The 24,286-nt window shown below is 39.2% G+C and overlaps 1 long non-coding RNA gene across 1 annotated transcript in view; it reads right to left on the bottom strand.

Moving 5' to 3' along the window:
* The window catches only part of LOC146974348 (uncharacterized), a 79,989-nt gene extending 57,294 nt beyond the window's left edge, over nt 1-22,695 (bottom strand). Inside the window, exons 1-2 of the long non-coding RNA XR_015037544.1 lie at nt 22,577-22,695; nt 22,088-22,238 (exon numbers count right to left, since the gene is read on the bottom strand). This is a non-coding gene — a long non-coding RNA (uncharacterized LOC146974348). The remainder of the gene's footprint in view (nt 1-22,087; nt 22,239-22,576) is intronic.
* Between the last annotated feature and the right edge of the window lie 1,591 nt (nt 22,696-24,286).

Below are 24,286 nucleotides of genomic sequence, written 5' to 3'. Positions count from 1 at the left end.
GCTTCACACAGTGTAGTAAAAAGTAAGGGTGTTGGGGTGAGGGAGGTTATAGACACAAAAGGCCTTTTTCCTGAAAACTGACACCTGAGGTTTGTTTCCCACTTAGACAAGTTGTCAGTGTTTTAAACGTTTCCAACACAAAGCATGCTGTCTCATTTACCATTCTCTCGAGAACCACAGCTTGTAAATGTGAGGATATACTTCCATCTGCCTCCAGAGCAGCCTCAGACAATGCAACCAAACACATTACAAAAGACAAGGGGGACTGAGTTTAAAGAGACTAAACAGGTAGACAGTTACACAGTCAACACAGGAAAAAATCAACTGGGGCAAGTTTGTATCAAATTTTAGTAATAACTCAATTTTTGGTGTTTTCATTCAATACTGGACATGACTCAAAGAGTCTCTCTTGTAAATGAGACCCTGGGACTCAATGAGATTTTACCTGTATAAATAAAGGTTAATAATAAAAAGAAAGTTCACATGAATTAATTAGTAAATGAAAATGGCATAACTGCAGTTTACTAACAAAGCTGTGGAGGTTGTTTGTTTTTTTTGCACTCTTGCCTTGTGTGGTGGAATTTCTCATCACATATTCTGATAAAAAAAACTTTGCAGTATGCTAAGGATCTTAGTGTGCAGTTGTATCGTCTGTGTAAAAGTGCTTCTGAGCCGGGTTTTTTTTTTTTTTTTTGGGGGGGGGGGGGTAAGTGTGAAAATTGAAAACAAAAACAAAATGTGGGCCAGGTCAACCTGTCTCTGTGAAGCATCAGAATCATTTGGAGTAAGGCATGTAAGGCATTGTCCTGGGGTACCTTTAGCTCAGTGGGTAGAGCAGGCACCCCATGTGTGGAGGCTAATAGTCCTCTCTGCAACCGGCCCCCGTTCGAATCCTGCATCAGGTGGCCCTTTTCTGTGTGTCATTCCCCTGCTCTCTGCCTCCCCATTTCCTGTCTCTCTTAACTAACCTGCCAATTAAAGGTAAAACCCCCCCAAATTGTACTTAAAATTGTATTCTGATTGGACATATGAGTTCAGGCTTAGGTTTTTTCCGTTCTCATTCTTTGTTTTTTTCAGTTTGTAAAATCTGCTTGTGCCTCTCAATAAACTGCTGCTGAATGTTGTCTTGCTCCAGTCATCTCTGAGTCTAGAAAACTCTAACACTTCCTCAGGATAATGAGCTTGCGCACTCAAATTTTAGTATCATAAGACCATAAGAGACTTGTAAAGGCATACAGTACATGGTAAGTTGCTGTGAAATACACAGTGTGACCAAGTAGCTGTTGATCAGATGAGTACATGATTACTTGGTTACAGAACAACTGTCATACTCAAAGACTAAACCTCTCTTTCAGTGGCTTCTTTGATTTTGCGCCACTCTTTATTTTGCTACAGCCCTGAACTGAAAGTGCATCCACATCACGATACTGCATCTACCATACTACAGTCTCTGGCATAATGTTCTTGAGAAAGCACTGTTTGCAACATACGCTGCTTTGAATTTTGACGTGTTGCTTTAAAACCTTGTCCAACAACTTAGATGTCACTCAGTTTCTCACTGGGAAACAGCAAGCGAGTTTGAACACGGTGCTTCTTAGGTAATAGTGTCTCTGTAGCCACATTCAAAGTTTTATAGAAACCTCTTGAAGTGGCTGACTGATGCAGCTTCACTCTCAGCTGCTGACGTCTGGAGCTCTTTTGTGTCTCTTCAAGTCGTGTGTTTTGTCTCTTTTTCCTTCACTGCTTTCCCAGTGATTATAATAGTGCTTTCTGGGATATCCAAGTGCTTTGATTTCACTTTTTTTTAGCATTTTCTTTAAGAATGCAGCTGTATAAATTCTTTACATGTCTCATTTCTACTGAATGCTTTTAAGTTTTTATTTTACCTTTCTTCTTAAAATGGAAATTTGTGAATGAGGAATGTTCCAAAATGGGTCTTTTAACTACCTACACATGAAGCATATTTTTGTTAACTTTGTCTTGCCTGCAATCTCTTTGGCAATTTAACTTTAAATTTGCATCATGTTCTGTTTTCATGGACCCTCTGTAGTGTTTTACCTGACAGAACATAGACACCGAGGCCAACAGTTCATGGAGCAACATGTCACATGGAGGGATGCTGCAGAGACTGTGTCTGACCCAGGGGACACTGATGTCCTATCTGGAAAAAAAATGCAGGTCTTGTACCCTTATTTTGACTGACATTTAACTCAAACCTCAAATGTGCATATGAAGCCTTACAGAGGATTTTCCTCCAGGCAGACAGAGGTTAGCGTTACAGGAACACTTCATATTGAAAAATAACGCCACTGGTGTGAGTGAGTTTGAAAAAAGACGGATTGAAATCATGCAAACGTCCTCAAATATTTTTTGGCATCACGGGCAGATTTTTGTGTTTCACTGCTTTTCAAAGTTTATAGCTGTGAAAACAGCAAGATGTAAAGACATTTCTATGTACTATGTAAATTTAATTTAAAATCAGAGCTGCACGAGCTACAATTTTTTAGTCTGACCTGCCAACTCCAATTATGGTTGATTCCAATTAAGAACTATAACTGAAAGCAACACAATTTTTTTTGTAGCTTTATTCTAATGAATAATTCATTTGTATGTTCATAATAAAACATTATCAATTAACTATTAAGTCAATCATTCTCTCTCTCTTTCTCTCTCTCTCTCTCTGTGAAGGTGACAAAAACAGTGACTGGTTTCTTAATACAACTCTTGCACCAGTATCAATTATGGATGATCATTATTATTGATGGCCTCTCTCAAGGTACAGCAGCAACTCGCACAGTCGCACATGTATGTGAGGTGGCTTTCATGCACAGGTGAGGTGTGCGGTGTGTCACTATTTTTAGCTACTTTGCCTTTTCTCGCATCTTGAAATTGGACATGTTCAGTGGAGTGACGATGTCAGAATAAGCCTGTTGTTGCTTCATGGCTTACTTGGGCCTTACAGGTGTTACAAATTGCAACATGTGCAGCTTGGGCAGTCACAGCTACTTTTAGCTCTTGAAGGTTTTCACTAAGTGTTTGAGTGGAGCAGTCACATTTGAACCTTTTATGAAAGTTACCCTTTGTTAAAACTAGTTTACAGAGGCGTTTCAAATATTTTGTTCAACCAATTTCGCAAACGACAGCTGACCAAATATTAAGACCTCTCAGTGTAACATTGGAACTAATGTTGACTATATACACACTTGAAAATGTCACAAAAAAAAGGTCTCAACACAGTGGTTGGAACCTGAGGAGAAAGAGACATGTCCAGAATGGAAGGGAAAAAGCTGCCTCCCATGTATACCCAGGGGATGAGCAAGCCAAGTGGTGGTTACAAAATAATGACGACTTTACCATGAAGACATCTGACAATGGTGGTGCTACAGTTATCTGGGGGGTAGAAACAATATATTGATGAAACTCACAGACAACTCAATAAGAGGCAAGTCTATGCCCTTATCTCCTGTAATACAAGTTATCAAACCTGAACTCAACATATTTGCTCTGCTCAATACACAGTTCAAAGGGAAAGAATATGATTTCATGTTGTCACACAGTTCTACCATATCTACTCTTTATCTGAGGCAGATCCATATATGAGTCCCGATTAGTAACATAAGGATGATCCCTGAAACAACAGTTATATACATAGATTTTCATATCAAGTCAAATTGGTTTATACCTGATAGCCGTTTTTAAAATATCTTTGTGTTTTTTTTTTTTCATTCATTTACCATGGATATTGACAGCCTACATTAAATGTACACCTGAGAGATGATCAGGGGAAAAAAATATATGCAGCCCCAACTAAATCCCACACCCTGGGACAAGTGTAAGAGAGATACAGCTTCAATAAACTCAGGTTGTGCAAGCTAAAGCAGCATGGAGTATATATCAGCTTTATCAATGTATGCATCATTCTTTCATGTTCAGAACACCAATTGTTTGATTTCTACCACTACCTCAACACAGTCGATCCAAATATGGCTGTTTCACCTAGGGGTTTAATTCAAAATATATATATATTTTTTTGCCCTGGCTTTGAAGGATTCAAGATAAAGTAAAGACTGTTTGATTCTAAGTGCAGAGTGTATGTATATCACTTTGAACTACAGGACAGTGTTAATTTTGACAACAAATTCTAATTTAGTTTTAGTCTTAGTCTTTTGACTAAAATACAATTTAGTTGTAGTCATATTTTAGTCATCTGAAATATTTTAGTTTTAGTCTAGTTTTAGTCGACGAAATATCTTTAGAATTTTAGTCAGCTAAAATTACAGTGGATTTAGTCGACGAAATGTTTCTCCAGAATATCCAGTCATTGGAATTATCCATCAATCTGTTATGGAATGGTATTAAGGTTTGAGTCTACAATACAGGCACAGAAACAGTTGTAATATGGTACATTTTGTTTTATTCATGTTCTTTTAACTTTCATGTTAATACTGAGTTTCAATCAAATTGCTTTGGTTTTCTTTGGAACAGTTTAGTCAGTCTCCCATCTACTATCTAGCACAAAGTCCTCAGCTGCAGTTGTGAGTGGTAAATGTGTGTGTCCAGTCCATCTGGCCTGCTCCTTGGTCTGTTGTTCTAGAAGAACTGAGGGAAGCTGTAGAGATGAACTGCTGCTGGGTTGCTTAGCAGCACTAGCTTTATCTCCACTTGGTCCATGGTCATCTGTGTCATCATCAGAGTCTTCTGTATCTGTGAGGGTGAATAACGGGGGAATCAAGTTGTGATCTTTGTCGCTCAGTCCTCCCAGATCTCTCTGTCACACCATACACACACACGCAGGCACACATGCACGCGCTTGCACACGCACACACACGCGCAACGAATCAATCTTCTAATCAATACAATTCAGAGGTGGTTTCCTTTAGCTTCTATTGCATTTCATGTTTAGTCCTATAAACACGGTGGTTTGTCTGATAATATAACTTTAGCGTGTGTGCTTACCGTCGCGTGTTCTGTGTAGATGATGCTTCACGTTGCTGGTGTGGATCGATGTGGGTCCCCGCGATTTCTGCTCCGGTTTACAGAGGGTCCTGGGCATTGTCCTTGTTGTCATATAAGTGTGTGACCAGATGTCATTTCTTCGTTTCCGTCCTAAACTCAGCGCTGATATTTCCGTGGTGTTCATGACTCATGCTGTCGCGCTCGGAGCGCGTGCACCGCAGGACGCTTACAAGCGAGGCCAGTTTTATTTTGAAACTTTTCATGTGCCGCGGCTGTGGCTCTGCTTTCGGAGAAATCAACATGATTGGACCTCTTCTCCATTCGTCCCTCCCTAACATTTTCGTCTCGTTTTTATTCGTTGACAAAATTGTTAATTAATTTCATCATCGTCTTCGTCATCACAGCTGACTTTTTATTTAGTTTTTATTTAGTTTTCGTCCGTGAAAAAGGTTCGTTGACGAATATTTTTCGTCATAGTCTTCGTCAACGAAATTAACACTACAGGATTATAAAAGAGTAGTGTTAGATCAAACTTACTGAACTTACTAAAATCACTAAGGGTGCACTCACACTAGGGCCAGTTGTTCTGTACTGTGCTGAAGCATGAATGCTGCCCCGTCTGTACTCAAGCACAGTTGCCTCCAACACATACGTCATCATGTTTTGTTTTTTAAGTATTTTGGGGGGCTTTTTCGCCTTTAATGGACAGTAGAGTTGAGAGAGAGAGACAGGAAACGGGAGGCAGAGAGGGGGAGAACAACACTAAGGACAGCTAGGGCCACTCGACACAGGATGCGAACCTGCAGCGAGGACCACAGCCTCAACACATTATTTGTTTACCAACAGGGCGGATGTGCAACCTGACTGCAGAAAGAACGGCGTCTTTTAACTGCTTGACCGGTTGTCATGGTTATCTTGAAGTTTATTTAAAGTGAGGTTAGCTAGCGATGTTGGCATATGCATGGTGTGACGTAATCGTTAAAGGAACTTGGGGCAAGAAAAAAAAATGGTGTGGCTAATGGGTGATGAAGCGTTCAAAACCAAAAAGAATGAGCCCACCCACGTATCTCTTCGTTACGGCTACAGTTACCCTAGTGGCCGCAACGGCCGCCTATCGCTAATGACTCTTATTTCTTGTGTGTTGCGCGCTTGTGCATGCGTGACCAAGTGCGCCGTGCTCAAGCACACCTCTTCCAACCGTACCAGGCCAAAGTGTACCGACCTCAAACGCAGTACACTTGCACTCACACTAGCCAAATAATCCGAACTTTAGGGGGCAAACGTGCTTCGGCATGGTACAATTGCCTAGTGCAAGTGCGCCCTATACAAGTAAAAAAAAAAAAATTAAAATCCCAATAAAAAAGAGACCCTCAAGAAGGAAAACTTTGGAAATCATTCTCAGTAACCTCACCTTCATCTCCCTATGAGTCCTTCCGACTGTTTACAAGGGCTCCCGCAGTCAAAAGAGTAACATCTACATTTTCCAAACAGCTACTTCCTTGTTCCCCCAAAACCCACATGCAGCTAATTCAGTAATTCTGACAGCATGACTAGTGACAGCACAGTAAATGGCTTTGCTAATTGCAACCCACCATAGTTGCTTTTGGAGTATGATGCACAAAACACAGACATATTTTCTGCATCAGTCTTTGACTATGTAGAGATTTCACAGCTCCAAACTCTCCCTTTGCACTAACCTTCAAAGATGCAGGTCAAAAGGAGGCAAAAGTTCAGGTTACTGAAGTAATTCAAACGAAGTCAAGAGTGGCAGACTCAAACATCTCCTCCAGCTAGAGACCTTTTTATTGGAACCCTCAGGGCAACTTCTCTTCTGAGCTAGAATATGGCAGCTTAGATTTGCCTTTTCTGATTTTTTTTTTCTCTGTTCATACAGATATGTGAATGTGACCATTTGTGTTTGGGGTTTTTTGGGCAACTCTTTAGAAAAATTCTTAAGTATTTAGACATACTAAAACAACAAAAACAATAGCAATGAATAATAAATACTGTACTTTCCAGACTATAAGCCACTACTTTTTTCGCCTGTCCCGGTGACCCAGCTCTCGTCTCTGCACACCGCAACCAAACGCGCTCCGTAACCCGTAATCTTTTGTTTATGATGGTTAAGACTACACAAACCCACACACCGTAACATCGTATATGGTATGTAACCGCTCCATTTATTGATTTTTCGCCGGCTTTGTTGTAAACAAATGCACATGGGCGAGAGGAGCATAACCAAAACGGAAAAGCGAGCAGACTTGCACAGTTCCCTACTGTCTTTCTGTGTAAATATCTCATGTTACAACATGAAAACCTCATTCAGGTGCGCTCTATAGTCCAGATGACATATTCAAAGCAGCAGTGCTCCATATTACAGTGCCCACCCATTTAAATCAGTACAGGTGCGCCTGAAATCCAACCAGTGCAAAAACTAAAAAATACAAACCAAATATAAAACAATGTATGTTGATATTTCATACAACATGGGATCATATTATATACAATCACTGATTCACACAAATTAACACATATTTATGTATATTTCACATACCAGTAACATCAGCATCTGAGCTGTTCTGAAACATGAAGCTGCAGGCCATCACACAGAAGCTCTATACAGTAAAAGCCTATCCCTCAAATGGTATGCCCCTCTGCATGTAAAAACTTTGTGGCATGAGCAAATACTGTTGTTCAACTGTTTATCAGATTGCAGAGTAAATCAATATATAGAGGCAATAGACTTCCAAACAGAAGGGAAGGCGTTATGTAATAAGGCAGCTTTTGAAATGAGATCTACAGTATGTGTTCATGAAGTTTTCCAAAGAGAGTCTCTCTTCTCAGTGTTTCTGTGGTTTTATTGCATGCCTCCATTAACCATTGCTCAGGGTATTGAGACTGGATGGAATCATGTTCATCACTGCAGATTCTCTTAAGCCCACTGAGTTGACTAAATGGCTAACATTTTTGCAGGAGGTGGAATTATGACTGGGAGGCAATAACAGGTTGTTTATCTCAATTGGTTTTCTGTACATGGTTGATGCAAGGTTTATAGAAGCCTTACACAATACCACATGCAAAATGGATGGCAACTTGTTTTTTCATAATATTGGAAAAAAAAATACAGACTTGCTCAGCAGCTAGTGTGCAGACTGATCTAATAATGTTTCTCTGTACATTTCCAAGTAAGAAGAAAATCATCCAACCAATCATACAGAGAACTGAACATAAATGGATTGTCAATACAACAAATGAAGTCATTTTCAAACTTCCTGGAAACAATAGGCATAACAGTATTAAAATGGTGAAACCACGGCTGCTTCTGACTTTGAAGCTATCTAGTGTTGCTAAACAAGAACTGATTTCTTAGCCGCACAAACTTTGTTAGCACCAATATTCAGTTGGTGGAGAATTAGATTTCCCTTTTAGATGGGCAGAATGAAAGAACATTGATTCCTGCATCGTTAGGTATGTTTGTACATCAAGTGTTCACATCTCAGGAAACCAGCTGCTGCTGGCATTGCACTTCCCCACAGACCATATTATAATAATATATGTGCAGCATATTATAGGGGATATGGTAGATACTGTGGTGGCTGTAACACTATGAACCATGTTTCCCATGTCAAAATGTTTCTCAGTCTTGCTCTGACACATCATTTATAGACTGGGACTTTATCAAAGATATCTATTCATAATAACGTCTCAGCCCAACCAACCTCACCTTGTCATAAGTGTGTAATGGAGACACTGTGATGTGACCCACAGTTCAGCCTGTTTTGCAGTCCCACAGCTTCTGTAACATGTGACAAAATAAATCCCCCAGCACTTCTTTCAAGAAAACCATATAAACAGATTTAGAGAGCTGAGAGAAGATTGCCTGATGATTGCCTGATGGGATGTTAACATCAGGTGGACAAGCGATTTATTGTGCCATGGAGAATTCGTTGTGGACCTCACACGAAAGGAGATATACTCTCTGTTATTGCTTTGAGCTACAAAGCAAAGCTGCCAGTGTCGTTTTCTCCAACTGTACTTTGGGAGACACAATGAATCAGTCATCACTGTCCCTTAGCTCAATCCGAGCTGTCACAGTCTATGAAAGAGTAAATGAGTTATAGGTATATAAGCAAGAGGAGGTATTGTGAAAGCAATAATCACCAGCCAAAGAACCATCTCTTGGAGGGGGCTTTAAAAAGCAGTGGTGTGTTACTTCACAGTCTCAGACATATAGAGATTAAAAATAAATATTATTCAAGCTCCATACACCTATTGGTTCAATTCAGCAAATCTGAGGTGATGGAATGGTTATCAGAAGGAAAAGAGTTGTTTCAGCATGGATGAAGCGAAATGGCAAGAGAAAGTTATCTAAATGGATAGAAGATCAATATTCCTCTGTATAAACGTTGCAGCATCAACGAGAAAACAAATTAAACAAGATGATTCTTTGTCAGTTATGCTCCGTTAAAAAACAACTATTTTCGTTGAGGCAGGTTTCCAAGTCACAACGAAATAACTACGACTTCAGTGTGGAAACTTTCACTTAATGAAATGATAACCTGAGCTGCTTATGACGACCATGTGCTATATTGAAATATATGGAAATGCCCAGATTTGCTATGCACACTGGGTGATACTGTAGGTAATTCATGCCTGCCAGGTGCTGATCCTAAACCTCAACTGCATGTATCCAAGCCTGCTGATCACAGGAATTATGGTTAAAGGGAAGACTGGGCAATGGGCCCTAGTGAAAAATCCTCACCCCCTGGCATTGCCCCATGGAAACGCCCCAAACGTCGTACAGATTCAAACATATCAGGGATTATTAAGAGACCTGAGAACAAGGTCAAAGACTTGCAGAAGAACACAGAGCAAGTTAAACTTAACTTCCACTTCATCCCCGAGGCTCTGAAAATACTTAGGAGATAGTTGAGGCAGGCTCTGTTGAAAGCTCCCCCGCCGGCACGCAAAGCTTTACTTTTGATGTTAATTCCTTGAAAGCTGTTTCTTTAGCTGGGGATTAGTGCATGAAGAGCTAGGCTTACCATGCTCTGGCTAATAAAGATGAAACATCTAACACAGGTACTCGTACATACACTCGCCTGGGAACAGTGCCTATAAAGTTGCCTTAATTATAGGGAACTCACTTCGCTTCAGTAACTATAAGAATGGGACGACATTTGTACTTTGAAAATGCTGTGGTATTAAAATGTTGAAAATCCTCTGTATTCTTTAGACATAAGTCTTGAGGTAAAATAATGAGTATATAGGCACATCACTTCCCTCGCTCTTGCAATCAAAGCTGCCTGTACTTCATAGTATGCTTTCAGTCTGCCCAGCTTAGGTCTCCTCACCATACCACGAAAGAGTGACAATTATGAAGTGTGTCCATTACAGCTGCTGATTAGCCCCCATGTCTGTTCTGGCTTGAGCGACTGTTGTAGCTAATGATTCTGTGGCGGCGTGCATGGAAAACTGACACCACAATTCATCTGCTTGGCCAAAATGTCCATGATTAATAGGTATTTCACAAGAACATTTGCCTCTTTGAATATTTGAAATGGTTCTCCCCATCCTTGAGTCCTCTGCTCTGACAGTTTAAGAAGTAAATTAATCAGTCCAATCACTGCATCCATCCTGCTTTCAAGTACAATGAATGGCTCTCCTTTCATCACTTACTTGGCCATTTTCCAATAATTAATACCAGGATGATTAATTCTAGTGACCTTTATTTACTAAATGTATAGGTATTATTCAGCATCACATTATACATATTGACAGGGAGACAATATCAGCTAATTACCCCAATAAGCTTTATAACCTGCACCGTGCATTAAATCTGTGAGGCTAAAGTATACCTGCAGTAACTTCCAATCAAATCCTTTTATCACAATTCAGCTTAGTGGAATTTCATTAGTTATTAAACCACACTGTTCTCCTACGTGCCTCTGTTTGTTCATTCTCTGTTCATCCTTGCCATTTGTGTCCCGTAAAAACCTTTTACAAGGTATATTTTGATTATGGATAAATCTATGACCCAGTTTGCTCTTATGGGAAATGCATTAATATAATGTGGTCACGGTTGTCAACTTGCATACAGTTATATCATAAGGCAGGAAGGCACAATTATGTTAAAGCCAATGAGGTCTCTAAGAGGGTGGTAAATCTTATCTATCTCATCTAGAACGATACGGCTGGAAAACACATTTGCCCCATTTGTCATCATACATATTTTGTCAAGCCAAAAAAAACACATTAAACATCTGCATAAACGACTCTGGGGGAAAATGGTCTATGAAATTCCTGTCATGTTGTAAATTTAAAACATTGTTAATTAAACCATTCATTTCCTTGTTTCATGAGGCCAAATTGTCTCACTGGCAAACATCCCTTGGAGTTTGTTGTAATTACTAATTGTCAACAATATTGTCCTTGCATAATTGTCTCAACTTTTGCTCTCTGGGTAACAAATCTGACAGCAGGTATCCTTCCTTCATGTAGCTCTGCTATTTTACCTTGCATGTTAGACTGTTTCTGAATATTTATCACAGTAACGAAAAGGTGATTCATCCGTATATAAATGACATTAGAGACGATTTCCTGAGGACTCTGATGAAAAACATGCATCATTACCGTTCTGTCACTATATATAGATTCTTAGTCCAGCTTCATCATGGAAGTCAGGTACATTTAGCTGGTTAATTTAGTGCTCAAATCAAATTTAACACTGAAAAGCCCCCTTCACTCCATGACATCTAGTCTTCATCAGTCATTACAGGCTCAAATCAACCCCCAATTGAACATATACAATGTGTGACACACATATAGCCATATAAAGGACCATGTTCTTGTAGCAAGCTAAATGTAAATTCTGGAAAAAGTGCATTTATATGCAGTGTACAGAGGGTGATGTTTTATATTTTCTTTGATGCCTCAGGACTCTGCCTCAAATTCAGCCCATTAGTGTAGCAAGGCATACATCACTACACATAAACACAGACGCTAACAAAACACGCTGAAATGGAAAAATGCAAAGAGCCGTAGATTTAATACCTAGAGAAGTTAAGGAGTGGGTGAATAGTCCAAAATACAGCAAAGCAAGTTATGTGGTGCATTATGGGACAAATAAAAATCCCAATCTATTTTGATTTAGCCTAGGGTCTGTCAAGTGCCAGCAATCCTCTCTGCTTGTTAAACAGCATCAGTAAGATACTTTGGTTTTTCATCAAAACTCAAAGTAGAAAAGTTGGTGTAAACACTTGGGTGGTAAGTGCATATGAAAAGATGTGACTGTTGAACATTTTCATTGTAGAAGTGAGGAATTTAACAGAACATCAGAGATGTAAGTAAGTGCGATATTACACTTAAACAAAAATAAGCTGTGAACTTCACCACTGAAAGGAAAAAAATGATTTAAAAAGAAATCCAAATGGATTTGACTTGCTTTCAGGGGGTAAATAAATCTAGTTTTATTCAACAAAGTAGTGTACACCTGACATAATTTTTGGCTTCTTGTAATTACTTTATTTTCAATAGTATAAAACTCATTGCTATGAATTGCATCACATCAGGATTCAATTCTTAACACCAAGGCAAAACAAGGCAGAGAATTGCATTACTCAGTGATGTCATCAGATAGGTTGGCATAGAGAGGCACTATTAAAACAGTGGGGATGAATATAGCTTGTATTACTGAGACATGTCATCAGCGCATAGGTAGCAGGGATTCTAAATACACTTTTCTATCGTGTGCCTGAGTAAATGTGGAACTACAAAAATGATAACAGGTCAAAATACTCAAACTAAAGTGCACATATACTGACAAAGTAAAGAATGTAGTATGTCCCCCCCCCCTTTTTTTTTTTTTAAGTGTTTTGAAATGAATGACTGTAGTCGCCTGAATGCTGAATGCTGAATGGGCTTTTGACTTAATGGTGCCAGAGCCCAGTCCCACATGGAAAGTCTTTATGTGCACCGTTATTAACTGGTCACTTTAATTTCTTCCTTCCTACTGGTAAGATGCTCTTTAACAGAGCATCTAACATTAAATTCACTTGAAAATGAAATGAAGTAACACACCCATCTGCCATCTCCAAAACAAGTGTGATGAACTGGATCCAAAGTAGGCAATTTCTTCCAACCATTAAATAAACCAATGAGCGATCCATTGTTGTGCAGGGAGCTTGAATCTTTGTGCTAAATGGTTATGTCAGCACAAATACTGAGTATGTAGAATGTGCCTTCCCTTTTTTTTTTGCACCACTCCTGATTTATAAGTGATGCTTGCTTCTGTAAGAGGGTGTCTTTTATATCAGGTTCAATGTGCCTGGAGTAGGGGAGTGAGTTAAATTACCTATCTTAATTAGCCTTGAATTACTATAAGAGACTTAAATAACATTACTGAATAAATTGACCTGCATTCATTAAAAATGCCCATTGATTTTATTAGACAGCACACGGTGTCACATCATTCATACATCAGATGTGAGAAGGGCAGCTTCCGCTTGCCAGACTTCTCTGAGTGAGTGTAGCTTGTTGTTTGAGCACATTAAGTTAAGAGCTCTGTGATGCATTAAACTGTTGGTCTTGTGGAGTGACAAGGCCTGGACCTGCCATGTGCCTGGCTAGCAGCTACAGAAGTTCATTAGAGCGACAAACAATATGTACTTGGTAACCCTGACCAAGAAATTGAGAAAAATTGCCACAACTGCCGCACCAGTTGACAGAGCACCGGCCCATGTGTTAATACTGGAACAAGAACAGCAAGTAACTAATAATTCTTTCACTCATTTCTGAAGGAAAAAAACACTATTTAATTTACTTAACAAATATCACATAATTTATAATGTAATGACAATCTTTATTTGGGCATTATCTCATTAAGTTCATGTTGTTTCACATGGAATGGCTACTGAAATGGCAGTTGATTAAGTACCTTGTCTGTTAATTGCGATTGTGTTTTTTTATGCTGTTCGACAGTCTGACTTGTTGAGGAGATTAATGCTTTCTTATCTATCCTAGTCCCCTGGCTCTTGCGTTGTAACTAAGTTATTAATAGCATCACTATTGATGAACTGTCAAATGCTCAGTGTTTGGCAGATGGACCCTTGTACTTGATAACATGTTCGAGGCTAGGGGCCATGTTCCATTTAGAGAGCTGAGGGATAGTAGTGTGTATACTGTATCATACCTGACAGCTGCATCAACACTAATTTAGAGTTTGCACAAGCTGTTCATTACTGTATAGTGTGTGTTGTGTAATAAGATTAATACCCCCGAACCCCATAACAATGTGTTATCTCCACTTTAAATGGTTTTACTTGAGTGTGCATAAATGTATTTTTCTAACAGGGATCACTCCTCATCTGAGAGGAGACAACAGAGGAGGTGGGGAATAACAGCGAGCTAACCACCTTACCAGCTTCAACACTGTTGTCCCTGTAGTAGGGCCCAATCAGGATAAGTGCTTTATATCGATTCAGCAATCTGTTTCAGGTCCAGCTTTTGATTTCCCCCATTAGGTCAACAGAGAAGGTGAACCTATTATCAGCATGCTTCATCTTGATAACTACCATTTGTTTTTCGCTTGTTGATACAGGTTGCTTCTTGACTGAATTGGGTGTGTGTTTGTGTGTGTGTGTGTGTGTGTGTGTGTGTGTGTGTGTGTGTGTGTATGTATATGTGTGAGCATGTTGGCAAGCAGTGAGCCAGAGATTGCCTCAGTCTCTCCAAGTGTGACATTTAGATGTGTGCTTGATGTATGAGATTTATGAGTTGCACTCATCCGTCTTTGATATTTAGCATTAAGTCTCTAAATACTAAAAACGAAGCAAAATACGAGTGAGTAATTTTGAATGAGGACTGTTACGAAGAAGTTGAATTATAATCTCATCAGGAGCCTGTAGATAATCCTCTATACGTCAGTTCATGAAAAATCGAAGACCCTGGATTTTGAGCTTCTGTCAAATCACAGCAGCTCACTTTTTGCCATATCCTGAAAAAGTTTGGTATGGATCTTTTTTTTTTTTTACTGCAAAATTACTACATACAGTATTAACATTTATATAATTTTATATAATGTCTCTCTAGAGTGATAGTATCTTCGGTATGTGCTTTAACATTAAAATGCATACTTAAAAATATACAGTAAACTGCTAAAATTCAAATGTTGGGCTAAGGTAGTTTATATCATCAACATCTGTTAGTATGGAGCTACACTGATAAGCATTATTGTGTGCCGGAAAAAATATTTACATTGAGGAAAAGAAACAACACCTCACTCTTACACCTGCCTGCTATATTATTCTGCCAGTCTTGAGAGAAAAACATCAAATTTATCTCCGTCTGCAGGTTTCTCAAATAACACAATCTGTAGTTTTCTTACAAAAAATAGTAGCATAATTTCTTTTCTCTGTGACAAATAAGGAGGATAAACATATCAGAGTATATCCTATACGGGGATAAATATTGACAATCATGACGGTCCTGATCTCCTCTGCAGTCTGCCATGGCACCATTTCTTCGTGCTCCAGAGAAAAACCTGCAGTGTGTCATCCAGCTGAGAGGGTCATTGCTTGCCAGTTGCTCTCCACTGAGCAGTCGCCTAATGCCAGAGCAAAGAGGAGGGCAGGGAGGATTGCCTCCGACACTGCCCACCCAGGCAATCAAGTGTTGGAGGATTTGTGGGAGGTGGAATTAGTCCATCTCCACTGGCTCTGCCTGCCGCTTCTGCAGCCTCTTCCCAATACCTGTCCGCCTACTCAGCTAGCCCTCCAACCTGAACTACATCTCTCCACTGACTGCCTCTATACAAATCCAACGTGCTGAATGGTCTTTTCTGTTTATCTACCCAGAGTAGTTGCACTACCAGGTTTTTCTTTACAGTATATCACCTTTGCAGAAAGAAAAGCTTCTACATTTCCACTGAGATTATGGATCCAATTTATCTTACTCAATTTATTTGTTTATTTATTTTTATCTAAACTCTGAAATCTCAGGTCTGTCTCTCATATATATTTCTGTGGTCGTATAGGTTTTTGTATCTATCATCTTCTCCAGTGGTTCCCTGCCTTTCTGTGGAACATACTCCCACAGCACTGTCAGATGGACTAAGTACTCTAACTCTTCACTTCAACAGTGGAAGTGGATGCTGTTAATGGTTAATTAAAGCAGAAGTAAGCAGAATTTTTGTGTTAATATAAGTCTTAAATAGTTATATCTTCCGACGGCAATCACTTACATAGAGTGTTTGGTCTGAAACACGGGTCTGTCAGTCACTCTGCTTTGCTGTAAGCCGAGGAGAAAACTTTCCTTGTATCCTACAACCTTTATCCAATGAGGAGAGAGAACGGCATAAAGGGGCGGTCCTCTCTGTGTGTGCAGCCAAGGGATGCGCGTGAATGTGGTGACGTAGGGACGAGAGCAGGGACTGCTAACTCCATCTGCTATGAAGTTAGCCAAAACGACGGATCGCTTACTTCTGCTTTAACCACGGTTACAACTATAACAGAAGTTTTCATACAAGATAGTGATCCTAGAATTGTCTAATGCTGGTGGGCTGGAGACACGTGGCCATTTGTATCTGGGACACTTACTAAACCAAAAAACATAAGACTTTTGGAAATGCTGCTGCACCAGTTTTCATTTGAAAACTCTGAGGGGGTTTGGTCTGTAACAATCAATCACTTAATTACAATCACATTGCCGAAAATGAAAAGCACATGGCTTAAAAAAAGAAAAGAAAAGGCTACTGATTAGTTGTTCAATGATCATAATTCAGGTAAATGTTTGAAACGGTTAACATAGTTGACATTACAAACATACATACAGACTACCTACCTACACAAATTCACACAAGCTCTGTTTTATCTAATTGTTTGTAAGAATTAACAATGTCACTCTTGAAGACTCTTAAACATCTTAATTTGATTTAATTCCTGGACATTAAATTTGCATGGAAAAGGAAAAAGAGTGTCAATTTTCTTTTCTTCATGATCTGCTGAGTTGCTCGAGTGTGGTCACCTGCTCCAATTTACCGCTATGGGACACTGTTGTAAACAAGGTGCCTCCTCAGTATAAATACTGATGTTCTAGCTCAGCACAGTTTTCTTGAGCATGCGATTGTACTGGGCCTTATGATCCACTTAAAGAATAAAATCCTTGTGTCAGCTTTCACGGAAAGTTCATGCAATATGCACTTTATAACACAGTGGAAGAGGAGTTTATCGTTTTATTCACCAACACTCCAAAATCAAAGTCCTGCTGACAACTGGCAATGAAAACTCTCCTGGGGCAGCAGGCAGGCCCAGAGGTAGGGATGCTGACTGATGAATGAAAGGTTGCAGTTTTGATTTCTGGTAGCAGAAACCTGTAGGTGCACCACATTTGGAACTAGAGGGTGAGTGATATTACATCTACATTACACAGTAACACTATGAAGCCTCTTTGAACGTGACACTGAAACCAAAACTGCTCCAGCAGTGCTGCAGAGGCAGCTCTGACCTTTCCAATTAAACACACGTGTCAAATGGGCTATTTGTGTACATATCTACGAGGGATGTTCCTATTACTCAGACTAGATTAGATGATGTAATGTTCATCTAGGCCTACATCTGAAAAAGTATGCTGGACTGGCATTCAGCCATGAAAATGTGCCACTTTTTTGGTGCAAATTAATTTGCAAATTAAATAGCAAAGAGTGGTAATTAATTTATATGTTACAGGCTTTACCTGAGGCATTGAACATTTACAAATTTAGATATTAATCCATTTTGGCATGTTTTGACATTGAGGGATTTCAGCTAATTATAACCGGTTAGATGAAGCAGAGAAGAGAGGGAAAAGCTTTGAGAGATGTAAGGCGTATACAGTAGCATGGCACACCTTGTACATATGCACTTATACACAAGTGTTTCAAAAATCTAAATGACACAATTTTTAATGACTAATCAGGAATGTTACTCTGACAAATGCCAAGTACCAGAGGGCATTTTAGTTTTGATGAGTTCTGGCTAATGACTGTGAAGCCTTTGAATCACTAAGTTGAAAATGGCACTGGCGTGACATGGACACTAACAAGGGCTGACACACAAATATTAATTACTTCAGCATAGAGCTTAAAAAAATCTGTTTCCCAACTTGTTCTCAAGATTTTCTCCGAGCTGTTTATCTGTCCATGTGCTATCTTGACAAAGTCATCGTATGTTTAATGATCTATCTATATCTACTGTAAGTCCACTAAGGTTGAATAATTAGAGTTACACATCAAAATCACTATACTGTGCCAAAGAACAATTTAATTTACAATAACCCAGAACAAGATTGCTGAATCATAAGCACATCTGTCCACATAATATCCATATTCCACATATTCCATTATAAAAAGATTAGACAGATGCTGACCTCTACAGGTATGATTTTGCCTTGCATTCTTGACAGATATCACTTCAAATAATGGAGCATCCTAAGAGTGCTTTTTTTAATCTACGTAAAATGCTGAAATGAGCTGTCATTTAACTGCATACAAATACAATTTACCAAGCAATGCCTGTAGGCACACACACCTGCAGGTACCGTAATGATGTTTCAAGATAGGATGACACTTGTTCATTAAACTGAGCAAAAACAATGAGCATTAGGTACTGTAAGAGGTGCAGTCTTGCTGAGGCTCTGATGGATAATGAAATGTCTCACTGGAGCCAAAATGTAGTGGCAGAGCAACAGGGAGGCAGACAGCTAAACCAAATAACTGGGCTATCAGCCTCTACTGACAAACAGCCACAAGCCTGACTGAACTGGGGAAAATAGAGCAGTGGAGAAGACATGGTGGCAATGGAGCACAAAGTGGAGATGACAGCCTTTAGGACACAAGTGACAGCAATTGAGGGTAGACTGAGTACAAGTGAGTGTCAGGCAGAGGGAAAAGCCATGCTAGTGCAACAAGCATTAATGGTGACTGGCACATGAGCTAAAGACAGACACGAGGGTCTCATTCACAAGGTCCTCTCAGGATGCAACTTGAGGCTTACTGGTCAACTGAGGAGTATACAGTAATGATGTTTCACTGCACAGATATTTTAACCTTCTTTTGAAGGCCTGTACACTAACGTGCATGAGAGCAGTTTAGATTGCATATCTGAGGTGAGGACATCTTGCGCAGCAAAAAAAAAAAAAAAGCTGTCATTTAATTCTAGAAGTGTAAAATTCACACAAAGAGAGCTTATATTAATCAAATCAAAGTTCATTGACGCTGAAACCTTTGATAAAACTCTGATTGCTGAGGGGCTGTTGGATATAAGGCATTTATTTTGTGCACTACCATTCACCAAGTTTAATTTTAGAAGAGAACAACCACACAACAGAGTGTGACTGACCTCATATTGGAAGACATATGGGTCCCTGACCAGTTGACAGAAATGACCAACCTGTCAAACTGACATGACTTTATAAATAAAAATGGCTACACATTTCCCAGCACAATATGGAATATAAGACAATAAATCAAGAGGACATCCAAAGGCAGTAACAGAGGGAGTGAAAACAGCAATCAACTATTAGAAAACTATTCCCATAGATGCCTTTGTCACACACATACATAGGCCTACATCATAACTCTAGTTTATGACTGTAAATGAATCACCTACATGACTGATAGCTAAGTCAGTAGAAATGTATCCAGGGCAGTGATGAAGCTACAGTGAGACTACATTTGGCAGTAAAGACTACTAAAGCACATCGACAATCAATTTTAGGATGTTATATTTTGAAAAGATTACATAATCCCACATCAAAAGAGACAGTGCATAATGTAATGTTCATAATAAACCATTTCGTCAAGCTGACAGCACAGCGAGTGAAAATTCAACACACCTCACTAATTGCAGTGACATTTCAGATAACAGCTGAATGTATGGTTGGTATATAATCCTTTAAAGTGCTAAAATCCTCGTGTACACAAAGGAAAGAGGGAAAATGAGTAAAAGTGCACTTGTTTGCGTGACTGAATCTGTATAGGGGCTAATACTGACCTTATGACGCCTATCGATTATAAAGCAGATGTGACTAATCCGCAATAAAGTCTGGGTTCTTCTTCAAAACTAATAACATTCTGTGTTTAACAGTTAGTTTCAATCAATCAAGACAGATTTCCGACACGGTTTTAATGTCACTGCCACCAGCACATATATTGGATTCTGAATCTTTATGATAAAAGCCTAATATTGGAGTCAGTTACACTATAAATCTTTCAATATTAACAGATATTGGTCTGTATATGAAGGTAATTTTTATGTTTTATTAATCTCCTGTGTTGTATGTTTTAATTTTTTTCTTATTTTTTCATTAACTTACTGAATGTTTGTTTATATTATGTTGTACATGTACAGCACATCAATTTTACAGTTTAGCTTGTCTGCTGGAACTTGAATTGTTCTTGTAATGTTTTAGAATAAGGTTTATCAGCTTTGTTGTTCTGTTACATGGGAATATAGCTTCTTGTTTTTATCACAGCCAGGGCATCTTGCACAATGCAGTTTTCTTCAGAACCCACATATGTTTTCCCTTTTATCACCAGTGTTAACTGAATCATTGATAACAGCTAGGGTCAAAAATGCATTGTTTTGCTTATTATCTTAGATTGACTGTCCACGAGCTATCTTAACATAAAAAAAGACCAACACAGAACAAAAGGTTGTTTTGTTTATGTGTTTCACGCAGTTCACAGATGGTGGGTGCTAATCAATATGTGCTAATAAATACTAGCTTCAGGTCTCAGTGTAATTATGTAAAAATAAAATAATCACAAACACAAGTGTGTGTGTGTGTGTGTGTGTGTGTGTGTGTGTGTGTGTGTGTGTGTGTGTGTGTGTGTGTGTGTGTGTGTGTGTGTGTGTGTTTACAGTCCAACTTACAGTACCAAAACCTGTGTTGACGAGCAAAGCTTTTTGTTTACTTTAAAGCACTGATATGGAAAACTCGCACTTCAGAGACACAAAACTGTTTCAGAAGGGATGATAATGCTCAGCAGAACCAGAATTAAGCCAAGGAGAAAAAGACTTTACTTAGGTATGCTTGGTTAATAATTGTCACATATTGATTGTCCGACATAAGAGGAATGCACTCTGCAGAGGGCAGACATAATAATAGGTTTGGGTTGATAGGCGATGAGAGAAGAGATTGAGGGAGCACGCAATGGAAAATGGCAGGCTGCTGTATTAAAATGTGAATAAAATATTGAGACACGAGTAAAATCTAAATGCCAAGAAACAAACAGCATCATGTAAAAAGCAAAGAGGTTGGTAGAAAAGAAAAGCACAGTGTAGCCTAGTTGTTTATATCACCTACAGTAAGATAAATACATTTAATTTATAGTACACGCATAAATTAAATGTGACAAATATGGGTTAGAAATATATTTTCAATGCATTGGAAAATGCAACTAAAAATTCAACAGCCAAGCATCTCTGTGTTTAAAATTTCCTCTCCCATCAGTAAGGGGCGCTGTTTGCATTGCCACAATGAGAACACATATAATGGGCAGGCCTCACATTTCAACTCAGTTGCCAGTTCATCAGGTACATCATCTTATTATATGGTGATATTAGGTGATATACACAACTAACACTAATGCAGCCTAATACACCAGCCTTGCAATAAATCCTACCTTCATTAGGTTTATAATCTTGAATTTTTCATCTGAATGCGGTTGATTGAATTGATGAATTTTGTGGCCATTTTGAACACTGTTGTTCTTGCTGCTGAATCCAATTGCCTTGTACTGAGGATTGTTTTTACTATTTTGTCAGGTGATTTCAATGGCAAGTAGACCAACTATAATTAGTACAGCATCCCATTGTGTAAGTATGGTATAGTATATTGTTTTCCTGACTATTGTGTTGCCCTGCAGTGGTTTTAGCTTTAATTGGCAACTGAATGTAATTCCACTGGGGGTCACTTATAAAAGTTTCAAAATGATTTATAGGCAATCTTAGAGCCTGTTGAACACAGGGTAATTACCAGACTGCTCCTTCATCAAAGGCATTGTAACCAAACCAGAATAAACAACCAAATCTAGCACAAATTCTCATGTGCATACCCAACACACCACTGGGTCGAAAAAGAGAACTTTACTCACCATTAAAATAACTGAAGGCCGTGCTGCCGCTGCGGACAGTCTCTGGATAATATCTTTAATATCCTTCTCCTCATTAGTGCAGCTGGGAGTAGGGTTTCTCTCGAGGATCAGCAGCACAAAACGGGCCTTCCCTGTGTGAATCATGGCTCGCCTGCGTTAAGTGAAAGTGTGGAGCAAGTGAGGAAAAACAAACGGTCATAGGTGCTGTTGTAGGCAAAGCAATGGCAGAGCATGTTTGAATAAGTTACAGTGAAGTCTAGGTCCATTACTGCTGCTCTATCAGCACAGAAATCATGACAATGAGAACAGTATCTGCAGGCAGTATCTCGTTTCTGTCCTCATACATTTTTCACCAAATGTGATGCTCATTTTAGCCTTGTTTAAACTTACTGGGTGATACTGAAAACAGACTTAGTTTGACTTGTCGTGTCCAAAATAACCCAGGTCTGACAGCGGCGGTGCGGTGGAAACGTAGAAGGGATTATTTACCGGGTACAGCCTGACGTGGCGCATGTTCGCCTTCGTGTCGTTGGCCTCGCCCTCGCAGCGCCGTGACCTGTCCCTGAACTCCGCGGCTTCTCCTCATTTCCTTCTGTGTCTCCGGGTCCTCGCGTGTTGCTGTGTCTAGTTTCAATAATGCTGATGTAAACACAAAGAAAACATTTGCTTATTGTGATAAAAGCAACGTACACGAAACTCACGCAGTCGCATTCCTGTTACAATGAGCATGTCCTGCCTGCACACCTGGTCCTTAATTGAGCGCGTGGTGATTTAAACGTTTATACTGTATGTAGGCTACCAGCTGAGTTTCTCTATAGGCCACTATGCGACTAAAATCTAAAATGTAAAATTCAAATGTACTTCCGACATTTGTAGCTAATCAGAGTCAGAGTCATTTTATTGTCCCTCAGTGGGGAAATTCATTTTGCAGTGTATGGCGACAAACAACAATCAAAAAATATATATATATGTATAGTGCAGTGCAGGACGATTTTTCTCGTTATCAGTTAAAAACATAGTGCAGTTTGGTCGTTTTAATTGCAGTAGGGATAAAAGAAAATGTGTTACTTTTGGCCCTTGGAAGCCTGTATCAGCGTCCAGAGGGGAGAAGAACAAACTCCTCTGACAGAGGGTGGTCAGGGCTAGCCAAGATTTCCTGTGTAATGGCACTTGCAACAATGACCTATAGATTTTACATTTGGTGTTATACCTTTTATATAAATATATATATTCACATTTTAAGTAATAGTGAATCAGGGCCTCTCCTTCAATGAAGCATTACTCTCGTTTTAATAAAGCAATAATAGTCTGACAGTGAGCCCACGTGTGCCACACACTGCAAGTGAAGCAGCTGAATGAAATTCATTGCTAATTTGATTATTTGCACCTGTGCCATTTCTGCTATGACACATCAGAACACCTTGTAAAGCCTGTTGGTACTTTTACTTAAAGGCCTGGCACACTGCTCACCAGCAGTTTTTTTTTTCAGCACCTCTTCCTGATTAGACCTTTAGGCAGAGGGGTGAATTGGTTGAGATCACGGAACTTCCTGCTCTAATAATGATAAATGTGGAAACCTGTTGTCTCGCACAAACCAGTGCAATAGCAGTAGCAGGGGAGTGGATGTGGATTAAGGTCTATCTGTGCCCGCATTAGCCTGATGAATGTTCCTCTCAGCCAAAATAATTAAAATCACCTGTGAGGGTTTGCCATGGATACTTGTTATACTATTGAACCCAGAGCCAGACTGATCAGTGGTCGATTAATTAATTAGCTGATCAACAGAAAATTAATGATCAAGAAGTTGAAAACAGTGTCCACTGGTCTATATATAATTGCGATGTGGATTTGGACCACAGTATAACCACAGCTGGCCAGGACATCCTTGAAAAAGAGATTCTTAATCTCACTGGATCTCTTCCTGGATAAATTAAGGTTTAATCAAATTTTAAAAATAACGCTGATTTCATTTGTGTAACTTGCAAATGTACAGTAGCATAAATTCTATTTTTTACCACAGGCTTTGTCTATGTGATTTTTTTTTTGCCCATAAATGAGTTTCTGGAAACTTTCCATGTCACATTTTTGTACTGATAAAATAAAGAATGTCATAAACAACATATTGGAAAAGTTTGGGATTTTTAGAAATAGTATCCAAAAGTGAGAATGATTAAGCAACAACTGTGATCTTGTTGATTA

Source organism: Trachurus japonicus, chromosome 14, assembly GCF_045865225.1.
Source record: "Trachurus japonicus isolate A0001 chromosome 14, Traja_1.0".
NCBI classification, from domain to species: domain Eukaryota; kingdom Metazoa; phylum Chordata; class Actinopteri; order Carangiformes; family Carangidae; genus Trachurus; species Trachurus japonicus.
This window is presented reverse-complemented; position numbering and strand designations above follow the sequence as displayed.